General features: G+C 41.5%; 1 protein-coding gene across 2 annotated transcripts in view; it reads right to left on the reverse strand.

Annotated features, from left to right (window-relative positions):
- IPO13 (importin 13) overlaps window positions 1-12297 on the reverse strand; it is a 215248-nt gene that overhangs the window by 53634 nt on the left and 149317 nt on the right. The gene's annotated exons all lie outside the window — the stretch shown is intronic.

A 12297-nucleotide genomic window follows, 5' to 3' on the forward strand; every position in this document is an offset into this window, starting at 1 on the left:
AGAGTCCATGGACTAGTGAAATATGGGATTTACATTCCTACCAGGAGGGAGCAAAGTTTCCCAAACTTCAAAATGCCTATAAATACACCCCTCACCACGACCACAATTCAGTTTAACGTATAGCCAAGAAGTGGGGTGAAAAAATAAGGAGTAAAAAAGCATACAAAAAGAGGAACTGGAAATATAATTGTGTTTTTTATACGAAAACCATAACCACCATAAAAAGGGTGGGTCTCACGGACTCTTGCCAATATGAAAGAAAAAAATTTATCAGGTAAGTTCTTAAATAAATTATGTTTTCTTTCATGTAATTGGCAAGAATCCATGAGCTAGTGACATATGGGATAGAAATACCCAAGATGTGGGAGACCAAATAAGAGTCACTAGAAAGGGAGGGATAAAATAAAAACAGCTATTTCCGCTGAATAAATTAAAACCACAAAAAAAAAATAAGTCTTTCTTATAAATTCAAGAAAAAAACTTAAATCATAAGCAGAAGAATCAAACTGAGACAGCTGCCTGAAGAACTTTTCTACCAAAGACTGCTACAGAAGAAGCAAATACATAAAAATGGTAAAATTTTGTAAATGTATGCAAAGAAGACCAAGTTGCTGCTTTGCAAATCTGACCAACCGAAGCTTCATTCTTAAAAGCCCAAGAAGTGGCGACTGATCAAGTAGAATAAGCTGTAATTCTCTGAGGCAGAGACTGTCCCACCTCCAAATAAGCCTTGTGAATCAAAAGCTTTAACCAAGATGCCAAAGAAATGGCAGAGGGTTTCTGATCTTTCCTAGGACCAGAAAAAACAACAAATAGACTAGAAGTCTTCCTGAAATCTTTAGTAGTTTGACATAATATTTCAAAGTTCTTACAACATCCAAAGAATGTAAAGATCTTTCAAGAGAATTCTTAGGATTAGGACACAAGGAAGGAACAACAATTTCCCTACTAATGTTGTTATTATTCACAACCTTAGGAAGAAATTTAAACGAAGTCCGCAAAATAGCCTTATCCTGATGGAAAATCAGAAAAGGAGACTCACAAGAGAGACAATTCAGAAACTCTTTTAGCTGAAGAGATAGCCAAAAGAAACAACACTTTCCAAGAAAGTAGTTTAATATCCAAAGAATGCATAGGCTAAAAAGGAGGAGCCTGCAAAGCCTTCAAAACCAAATTAAGACTCCAAGGAGGAGAGATTGATCTAACAGGCTTGATACGAACCAAAGCTTGAACAAAACAGTGAATATCAGGAAGTTTAGCAATTGTTCTATGAAATAAAACAGAAAGAGCAGAGATTTGTCCCTTCAAGGTACTTGCAGACAAACCTTTATCCAAACCATCCTAAAGAAACTGTAAAATTGTAGGAATCCTAAAAGAATGCCAAGAGAATTTATGAGAAAAACACCATGAAATATAGGTTTTCCAAACTCGATAAAAAATCTTCCTTGAAACAGACTTACAAGCCTGTAGCATAGTATTAATCACCGAGTCAGAGAAACCTCTACAACTAAGTACTAAGCGTTCAATTTCCATACCTTCAAATTTAGCGATTTGAGATTCTGATGGAAAAACGGCCCTTGAGACAGAAGGTCTGGCCTTAAAGGAAGCTGCCAAGGTTGGCAACTGGACATCCGGAAAAGATTTGCATACCAAAACCTGTGAGGCCATGCTGGTGCTATCAGAAATACATGCGATTGTTCCAATATGATCTTGGAGATCACCCTTGGAAGAAGAACTAGAGGCGGAAAAATGTAAGCAGGTTGGTAAAACCAAGGAACTGCTAACACTTCCACCATCTCCGCCTGAGGATCCCTGGACCTGGAAAGGTACCTGGGAAGCTTCTTGTTTAGATGGGAAGCAATCAGATCTATTTCGAGGAGACCCCACATCTGTACAATCTGACAAAATACATCTGGATGGAGAGACCACTCCCCTGGATGTAAAGACCAACGAATGAGATAATCCGCTTCCCAATTGTCTACACCTGGGATATGTATCGCAGAAATTAGACAAGAGTTGGATTCCGCCCAAGAAAGTATCCGAGATACTTCTTTCATCGCTAAAGGACTGCGAGTCCCCCCCCTTGATGATTGACATATGCTACAGTTGCGATATTATCTGTCTGAAAACGAATGAATGATTCTCTCTTTAATAGAGTCCAAGCCTGAAGAGCCCTGAAAATAGCACAGAGTTCTAAAATATTGATTGGTAACCTCGTCTCTTGAGGATTCCAAACTCCTTGTTCTGTCAGAGACCCCCAGACAGCTCCCCAACCTGTGAGACTTGCATCTGTTGAAATCACAGTCCAGGCAGGACGAACAAAAGAAACCCTTGGAATAATCCGATAATGGTCTAACCACCAGGACAGAGAGAGTTGAATGTTGGGATTTAAGTATATCAACTGTGATATCCGAGTATAATCCCTGCACCATTGATTCAGCATGCAAAGCTGCAGAGGTCTCATATGAAAACGAGCAAAGAGGATCGCGTCCGATGCTGCAGTCATGAGACCTAAAACTTCCATGCACATAGCCACTGAAGGAAATTATCGAGACTGAAGATTTCGACAGGCAGAAACCAATTACATTCGTCTCTTGTCTGTTAAAGACAGAGTCATGGATACTGAATCTATCTTGAAACCTAAAAAGGTCACCCTTGTGTGAGGAATCAAGGAACTCTTTGGTAAATTGATCCTCCAACCATGTCTGAAGAAACAACACAAGTTGATTCGTGTGAGATTCTGCTAAATGAAAAGATTGAGCCAGAACCAAGATATCGTCCAAATAAGGAAACACTGCAATACCCTGCTCTCTGATTACAGATAGAAGGGCACTGAGAACCTTCGAAAAGATTCTTGGAGCTGTTGCTAGGCCAAATGGAAGAGCAACAAATTGGTAATGCTCGTCTAGAAAAGAGAATCTCAGAAACAGATAGTGATCTGGATGAATCGGAATGTGAAGATATGCATCCTGTAAGTCTATTGAGGACATGACATTCACCTTCTAAAGGATCCTTAAAAGAAGTACTATCTTCCATAGGAATAGCAGTGCGTTTAGCAAGAGTAGAAATAGCCCCATCAACCAAACTCTAATTTAGCCACTGGCAAATGATACAACTTTTTAAACCTTGAAGAACGAACAAAAGAAGTACCAGGCTTAGACCATTCCTTAACAATCACATCAGAAATAGCATCAGGAACAGGAAAAACCTCAGGAGTAGTCACAGGAGGTTTATAAACAGAATTTAAACGTTTACTGGATTTATTATCAAGAGGACCAGACTCCTCAATATCCAAAGTTATTAACACTTCTTTTAACAAAGAACGAATATACTCAATCTTAAAAAGATAAGATGATTTATCAGTGTCAATGTCTGAAGTAGTCAGAGAGAACCTCATCAGGAGGAGGATATATCAGTATGTTGCCATTCATAACAAATTTCATCAGTATTATGAGAAGTTTTCAAAGACCTTTTACGTTTATTTGAAGGCGGTATAGCAGCCATAGCCTTCTGTATCGCATCAGCAATATAATTTTTCATATCAACAGGGATATCATGTACTTTATATGTTGAAGGAACAACAGATACTGTACTAGCACTAATAGAAACCTTTTCTGCATTCAAAAGCTTATCATGACAACTGTTACATACTAGAGCTGGAGATATAATCTCCACTAGCTTACAACAGATACACTTAGCTTTGGTAGAACTGTGTTCAGGCAGCATGGTTCCCACAGCAGCTTCTGAGAAATCTTGAAAAATGTAAAAAAAGAAAAATAACATTAAACAGAAATATCTTATTTCCACATATAGCAGTTTCAGGAATGGGGAAAAAAGCAAATGCTAAAATTACCAAAAAAAGTCAATAGCATAGCCCTCTGAGCATAAAGAAGGCAAGGAGCATATAGGAAGCGAGGTAAAATAAAACTAAAAAGGAAGTTGAGAATTTTTTTGGCGCCAACAAACATCCGGAAATGATAGTCATAAACACAATTTCGCGCCAAACAACCTAGCGTCAACTAAGACGCAGGAAATTACGAACTTGCGACATGACAGACGCACATTTGCGCCCCCAAAAAATTCTTGCGCCAAGAATGACGCAATAAATAACAGCATTTTGTGCCCTGCGAGCCTAATCTGCCCGCAGGTTTCCAAGAAAAAACAAGTCAAATTGAAAAAAAAGACTATACCCCAGGTAAGACAAACTTCCTAAATATGATTCCCATAACGAAACTGCTGGACTGCAAAGGGAAATACACATAGACCAGACTCATGGCAAATGTAAGTATAATACATATATTTAAAACTTTATATTAATACATAAAGCGCCAAACCATAGCTGAGAGTGTCTTAAATATAATGATACATACTTACCGAAAGACAAACCATCCACATATAGCAGATAGCCAAACCAGTACTGAAAGCTATCAGCAGAGGTAATGGTATATAAGAGTATATCGTCTATCTGAAAAGGGAGGGAGGAGATGAATCACTACGACCGATAACAGAGAACCCTTGAAAAGATTTCCCACGAGGAAAACCATAAAAAATAAACAGGCGATACTCTCTTCACATCCCTCTGACAAACACTGTAATCTGAGAGGAATTGGGCTTCAGAATGCTTAGAAGCGCTTATCACAGAAGAAATCATAAAAAACAAGCACAAACTTACTTCACAACCTCCATAGGAGGCAAAGTTTGTAAAACTCAATTGTGGGTGTGGTGAGGGGTGTATTTATAGGCATTTTGAGGTTTGGGAAACTTTGCCCCTCCTGGTAGGATTGTATATCCCATACGTCACTAGGCTCATGGACTCTTGCCAATTACATGAAATAAATAAATGTGTACTGTGTCTATAAATAGAAATGTGTGTTAGCGCAACAAACTAAATAGACCTCAGACTACCTATACACCTCGGTAGCTTTACTGAGGTGCCTACCTGTCCTGCAGCTCACAGAGTGACTTCCCTCACAGAAGAAACAATCCCCTTTTTCAAATACAGAGCGGGTACAGAGCCCTAACTGACGAAAAAACGGCTTACAACAGTAATCTCCATGACCAAAAGTTTAAGTATAAAAACTACTATAACACACTGAGCCATTATAAATCACCTCACAGTCTCAATGCCCAAACTGTCTAAAAGAAACCCCAAACATAAAGGTTTAATAAAGTCCCATATTAAATAAGACAGCTTTTAGCTGTAACAACTGGCAGAAATTTCCTTGCAAAAGAAAATTAAAATGGAACTTACCTGAAAGTGCTGTCCGGCAGCAGGACAGCTCACCTGGTTTGAGAGGGTGCAGCACCTCGCATGGACCTGTGAAGAGAGAACAACTGAGTAAACCTACTCAGGGTTTCTAGTTAGGGCAGAAGATTGTGGGTAGGGGAGTGATATTTAACAGCTTTGCTGTGGTGCTCTTTGCCTCCTCCTGCTGGCCAGGAGTGATATTCCCAACAGTAATTGATGATGATCCGTGGACTCACAGTGTCATTAGAAAGAAAAAGAGGGGAGAGAGAGCAAAAAAGAGGGGAGGGAGAGCAAAAAAGAGGGGAGGGAGAGCAAAGGAGAGGGGGGAGAGAAAGAGTAAAACAGAGGGGAGAGAGAGAGAAAAAGAGCAAAACAGAGGGGAGAGAAAGAAAGAGCAAAAGACAGGGGGGAGAGAGAGAAAGCAAAGACAGGGGGGAGAGAGAGAAAGCAAAGACAGGGGGGAGAGAGAAAGCAAAGACAGGGGGGAGAGAGAAAGCAAAAGAGAGAGGGAGAGAGAGCAAAAGAGGGGAGAGAGAGCAAAAGAGAGAGGGAGAGGGAGCAAAAGAGAGAGGGAGAGGGAGCAAAAGAGAGAAGGGAGAGGGAGCAAAAGAGAGGAGGGAGAGAGAGCAAAAGAGAGGAGGGAGAGAGCAAAAAAGAGGGGAGAGAGAAAGAGTAAAATAGAGGGGAGAGAGAGAGAGAGAGAGAAAGAGAGCAAAACAGAGGGGAGAGAAAGAAAGAGCAAAAGACAGGGGGGAGAGAGAGAAAGCAAAGACAGGGGGGAGAGAGAGAAAGCAAAAACAGGGGGGAGAGAGAGAAAGCAAAAGACAGGGGGGGAGAGAGAAAGCAAAAGAGAGGGAGAGAGAGCAAAAGAGGGGAGAGAGAGCAAAAGAGAGAGGGAGAGAGAGCAAGAGAGAGCAAGAGAGGGGAGAGAGAGCAAGAGAGGGGGAGAGAGAGCAAGAGAGGGGGAGAGAGAGCAAGAGAGGGAGAGAGAGAGCAAGAGAGGGAGAGAGAGAGCAAGAGAGGGAGAGAGAGAGCAAGAGAGGGAGAGAGAGAGCAAGAGAGGGAGAGAGAGCGCAAAAGAGGGGGAGAGAGAGAGCAAAAAAGAGGGGGAGAGAGCAAAAGAGGGGGAGAGAGAGCAAAAGAGGGGGGAGAGAGAGAGCAAAAGAGGGGGAAGAGAGAGAGCAAAATAGGGGGGAGAGAGAGAGCAAAATAGGGGGGAGAGAGCGCAAAAAAAAGAGGGTGGAGAGAGAGTGCAAAAAAAAGAGGGTGGAGAGAGAGTGCAAAAAAAAAAGAGGGTGGAGAGAGAGTGCAAAAAAAAGAGGGTGGAGAGAGAGTGCAAAAAAAAACATAATTTATGCTTACCTGATAAATTTATTTCTCTTGTAGTGTATCCAGTCCACGGATCATCCATTACTTATGGAATATATTCTCCTTCCCAACAGGAAGCTGCAAGAGTCCACCCACAGCAAAGCTGCTATATAGCTCCTCCCCTAACTGCCATATTCAGTCATTCGACCGAAAACATGCAGAGAAAGGAAAAACCATAGGGTGCAGTGGTGACTGTAGTTCAAATGAAAAAATTACCTGCCTTAAAGTGACAGGGCGGGCCGTGGACTGGATACACTACAAGAGAAATAAATTTATCAGGTAAGCATAAATTATGTTTTCTCTTGTTAAGTGTATCCAGTCCACGGATCATCCATTACTTATGGAATACCAATACCAAAGCTAAAGTACACGGATGATGGGAGGGACAAGGCAGGTACTTAAACGGAAGTTACCACTGCCTGTAAAAAACCCTTTCTCCCAAAAATAGCCTCCGAAGAAGCAAGGTATCAAATTTGTTAAATTTGAAAAGTATGAAGCGCAGACCAAGACTCCGTCTTGTAAATCTGTTCAACAGAAGCCACATTTAAAAAAAGGCCCAAGTGAAAACCACAGCTCTAGTAGAATGAGCTGTAATCCCTTCAGGAGGCTGCTGTCCAGCAGTCTCATAAGCTAAATGAATTATGCTTTTTAACCAAAAAGACAGAGAGGCTGCTGAAGTCTTTTGACCTCTCCTCTGTCCAGAATAGACAACAAACAAGGTGAACGTTTGATGAAAACTGTAGTAGCTTGTAAGTAAAACTTTAAAGCACAAACCACGTCCAATATTGTGTAATAGACGTTCCTTCTTTGAGGAAGGATTAGGATACAAGCATGGAACAACTATCTCTTGAGTGATGTACTTGTTAGATACCACCTTAGGAAAAAACCCAGGTTGGTACGCAGGACTACCTTATCCGTACGAAGGACCAGATAAGGAGAATCACATTGTAACACAGATAACTTGGAGACTCTACGAGTCGAGGAATTAGCTACCGAAAAGGAACTTTCCAAGATAAAGATTGATATCTATGGAACAAAAAAGGTTCAAACGGAACTTCTTGAAGAACCTTAAGAATCAGGTTTAAGCTCCATGGCGGAGCAACAGTTTTAAACACAGGCTTGGATCTAACCAAAGCCTGACCAAATGCCTGAACGTCTAGAATACCTGCCAGACGCTTGTGCAAAAAAATAGACAGAGTAAAAATCTGTCCCCTTTTAAGGAATTAGCTGACAACCCTTTTCTCAAAAACATCTTGGAGAAAAGATAATATCCTGGGAATCCAGACTTTACTCCATGAGTAACCCTTGGATTCATAACAATCAGATATTTACACCATATCTATGTTCAATTTTCCTAGAGACAGGCTTTCATGTCTGTATTAAGGTATCAATGACTGACTCGGAGAAGCCATGCTTTGATAACATCAAGCGTTCAGTCTCCAGGCAGTCCATCTCAGATTGATTCTATTTAGATGGTTGAAAGGACCCTGAGGTAGAGGGACCTGTCTCAGAAGCAGAGACCGTGATGGAAAGGATGACATGTCCACCAGATCTGCATACCAGGTCCTGCGTGGCTACGCAGGCGCTGTCAAAAACACCAAAGCCCTCTCCTGCTTGGTCTTGACCTCCGGAGGAAATCCCACTCCCCCGGAAGAAAAGTCTGACGACTTAGAAAATCCACCTCCCAGTTCTCAACACCTGGGATATGGATAGCTGATAGACAAGAGTGAGTCTGTCCAGTGAATTATTGTAAGACTTCTAACATCGCTAGGGAACTTCTGTTCCCCCTTGATGGCTGATGTAAGCCACAGTCGTGTATATTGTCCGACTGAGTATGATGTACCTCAGAGTTGCTAACTGAGGCCAAGTCTGAAGAGCATGGAATATCACTCCCAGTTCCAGAATATTTATTAGAAGGAGGGTCTCCTCCTAAGTCCACTATCCCTGAGCCTTCAGGGAGTTCCAGACTGCATCCCAACCTAAAAGGCTGGCATCTATTGTAACAATTGTCCCATCTGACCTGCGGAAGGTCATACCCTTGGACAGATGGACCCGACATAGTCACCAGAGAAGAGAATCTCTGGTCTCTTGGTCCAGGTTTAACAGGGGGACAAATCTGTGTAATCCCCGTTCCTCTGACTGAGCATGCATAGTTGCAGCGGTCTGAAATGTAGACGTGCAAACGGTACTATGTCCCTTGCCGCTACCATTAAGCCGATTTCATTCATGTACTGAGCCACCGAAGGGCGCGGATGGGATGAAAAAACACGGCAGAAATTTAGAAACTTTGACAACCTGGACTCCGTCAGGTAAATTTTCATTTCTACAGAATCTATCAGAGTCCCTAGGAGGGAAACCCTTGAGATTGGGGATAGAGAACTCTTTCCTTGTTCACTTTCCACCCATGTGATCTCAGAAATGCCAGTACTACGTCCGTATGAGACTGGGCAATTTGGATGTTTGACGCCTGTATCAGGATGTCGTCTAAATAAGGGGCCACTTCTATGCCCCGCGGTCTAAGGACCGCCAAAGCGACCCCAGAACCTCCATAAAGATTCTTGGGGCTGTAGATATCCCAAAGGAAAGAGCTACAAACTGGTAATGCCTGTCTAGAAAGGCAAACCTGAAAAACGATGGTGATCTTTATGCATCACAATGTGAGGATAAGCATCCTTCAAATCCATTGTAGTCCTCTATTGACTCTCCTGGATCATAGTTAAGATGGTACGAATAGTTTCCATCTTAAATGACGGAATTCTGAGGAATTTGTTTAAGATCTTTAGATCCAAAATAGGTCTGAAGGTTCCCTCTCCTTGGGAACCACAAACAGATTTGAGTAAAAACTCTGTCCCTGTTCCTCTCTTGGAACTGGATGGATCTCGTACACAATGTAAGAATGCCTCCTTCTTTATCTGGTTTGCAGATAATTGTGAAAGGCGAAATCTCCCCTTTTTTTGGGGGGGAATCTTTGAAATCCAGAAGATATCTCTGGGATATAAATTCCAATGCCTAGGGATCCTGGGCATCTCTTGCCCACGCGTGGGCAAAGAATGAAAGTCTGCCCCCTATAGGATCCGTTACCGGATAGGGGTCCGTTCCTTCATGCTGCCTTAGAGGCAGCAGCAGGCTCCTTGGCCTGCTTATCTTTGTTCCAGGTCCGATTGTCTCCAGACCGCCTTGGACTGAGCAAAAATTCCCTCTTGTTTTGCCTTAGAGGAAGAGGATGCCACACCTGCCCTGAAGTTTTTAAAAGGTACGAAAATTAGACTTTTTTTTTTTTTTTTTGCCCTTGATTTAGACCTATCCTGAGGAAGGGCATGACCTTTTCCTCCAGTGATATAAGCAATAATCTCCTTCAAACCAGGCCCGAATAGGGTCTGCCCCTTGAAGGGAAGTTAAGTAGCTTATTTATTAAAGTCACGACAGCTGACCATGATATAAGCCATAGCGCTCTGCGCGCCAGTATAGTAAAAAACAGAATTCTTAGCCGTTAGTCTAGTCAAATGAACAAGGCATCAGAAAACAAAGGAATTGGCTAGCATAAGCTTGTCAAATATATTCATCCAATGGAGTCGCTTAACTGTAAAGCCTCATCAAGAGACTCAACCCAGAACGCCGCAGCAGCAGTGACAGAAGCAATGTATGCAAGGGGCTGCAGGATAAAACCCTGTTGAATAAACATTTTTTATCCATTGGATCTAAAAAGCACAACTGTCCTCGTCAGAGGTAGTGGTACGCTTAGCTAGAGTAGAAACTCTTCTCTCCACCTTAGGAACTGTCTGCCAGAAGTCCCGTGTGGTGGTAACTATTAGAAAACATTCTTCTAAAAAATAGGAGGGGAAGAGAACGGCACACCTGGTCTATCCCATTCCTTATTAAAAAATTTTTAGTAAACCTCTTTAGGTATTGGAAAAACATCAGTACACACCGGCACTGCATATTATTTATCCAGTCTACACAATTTCTCTGGCCCTGCGATTGTACACATTCATTCAGAGCAGCCAAAGCCTCCCTGAGCAACAAGTGGAGGTTCTCAAGCATAAAATTTTAAATGTAGAAATATCAGAATCAGGTTAAATCATCTTCCCTGAGTCAAAAAAATAAAATAAAAATTACCCACAGACTAAGCATATTGTGAGGTAGTATCATACATGGTTCTTAAAGCGTCTGTATGCTCTGTATCTACCCCCAGAGCTAACTGCTTTCCTTTAATTTCAGGTAGTCTGACTAATACTGCTGCCAGAATATTATTCACCACCTTTGCCATGTCTTGTAAAATAAACGCTATGGGCGCCCTTGATGTACTTGGCGCCATTTGAGCGTGAGTCCCTGAAGCGGGAGTCGAAGGGTCTGACACGTGGGGAGAGTTAGTCGGCATAACTTTCCCCTCGACAGAATCCCCTGGTAAAAGAAACGCTATGGGTGCCCATGATGTACTTGGCGCCATTTGAGCGTGAGTCCCTAAAGCGGGAGTCAAAAGGTCTGACACGTGGGGAGAGTTAGTTGGCATAACTACCCCCACGACAGAATCCTCTGGTGATAATGTTTTTAAAGACAAAAAATGATCTTTATGGTTTAACATGAAATCAGTACATCTGGTACACATTCTAAGATGGGGTTCCACCATGGCTTTAAAACATAATGAACACAGAGCTTCCTCTATGTCAGACATGTTAGAACAGACTAATAATGAGACTAGTAAGCTTGGAAAACACTTTAAATCAAGTTAACAAGCAAATATATAAAACGTTACTGTGCCTTTAAGAGAAACAAATTTTGTCAAAATTTGAAAAACAGTGAAAAAAAGGCAGTAAAACAAACGAAATTTTTACAGTACATGTAATAAGGTAACAGAGCATTGCACCCACTTGCAAATGGATGATTAACCCCTTAATGCAAAAAACAGATAAAAAAAAAAAAACGACATAGACGTTTTTAAAAACAGACACAACAAACTGCCACAGCCAACAGTGGGAAGCTTCAGTTAACTGTTTCTATGCAAAATTTAAGTCAGCCATGTGGAAAAAACTTAGGCCCCAATAAGTTTTATCACCAAACATATGTTAAAAAACGATTAAACATGCCAGCAAACGTTTTAAAACACATTTTTACAAGAGTATGTATCTCTATTAATAAGCCTGATACCAGTCGCTATCGCTGCATTTAAGGCTTTACTTACATTACTTAGGTATCAGCAGTATATTTTTAGTCAATTCCATTCCTAGAAAAATATTTTACTGCACATACCTTATCTGCAGGAAAACCTGCACGCCATTCCCCCTCTGAAGTACCTCACTCCTCAGAATGTGTGAGAACAGCAAATGGATCTTAGTTACGTCTGCTAAGATCATAGAAAAACGCAGGCAGATTCTTCTTCCAAATACTGCCTGAGATAAACAGCACACTCCGGTGCCATTTAAAAATAACAAACTTTTGATTGAAGAATAAACTAAGTAGAAAGCACCACAGACTCTCACGACCTCCTATCTATGTTGAGGCTTGCAAGAGAATGACTGAATATGGCAGTTAGGGGAGGAGCTATATAGCAGCTTTGCTGTGGGTGGACTCTTGCAGCTTCCTGTTGGGAAGGAGAATATATTCCATAAGTAATGGATGATCCGTGGACTGGATACACTTAACAAGAGAAAGAGGGTGGAGAGAGAGAGAGAGAGAGAGAGAGA

The sequence above is a fragment of the Bombina bombina genome, chromosome 10, assembly GCF_027579735.1.
Source record: "Bombina bombina isolate aBomBom1 chromosome 10, aBomBom1.pri, whole genome shotgun sequence".
Taxonomy (NCBI): Eukaryota; Metazoa; Chordata; class Amphibia; order Anura; family Bombinatoridae; genus Bombina; species Bombina bombina.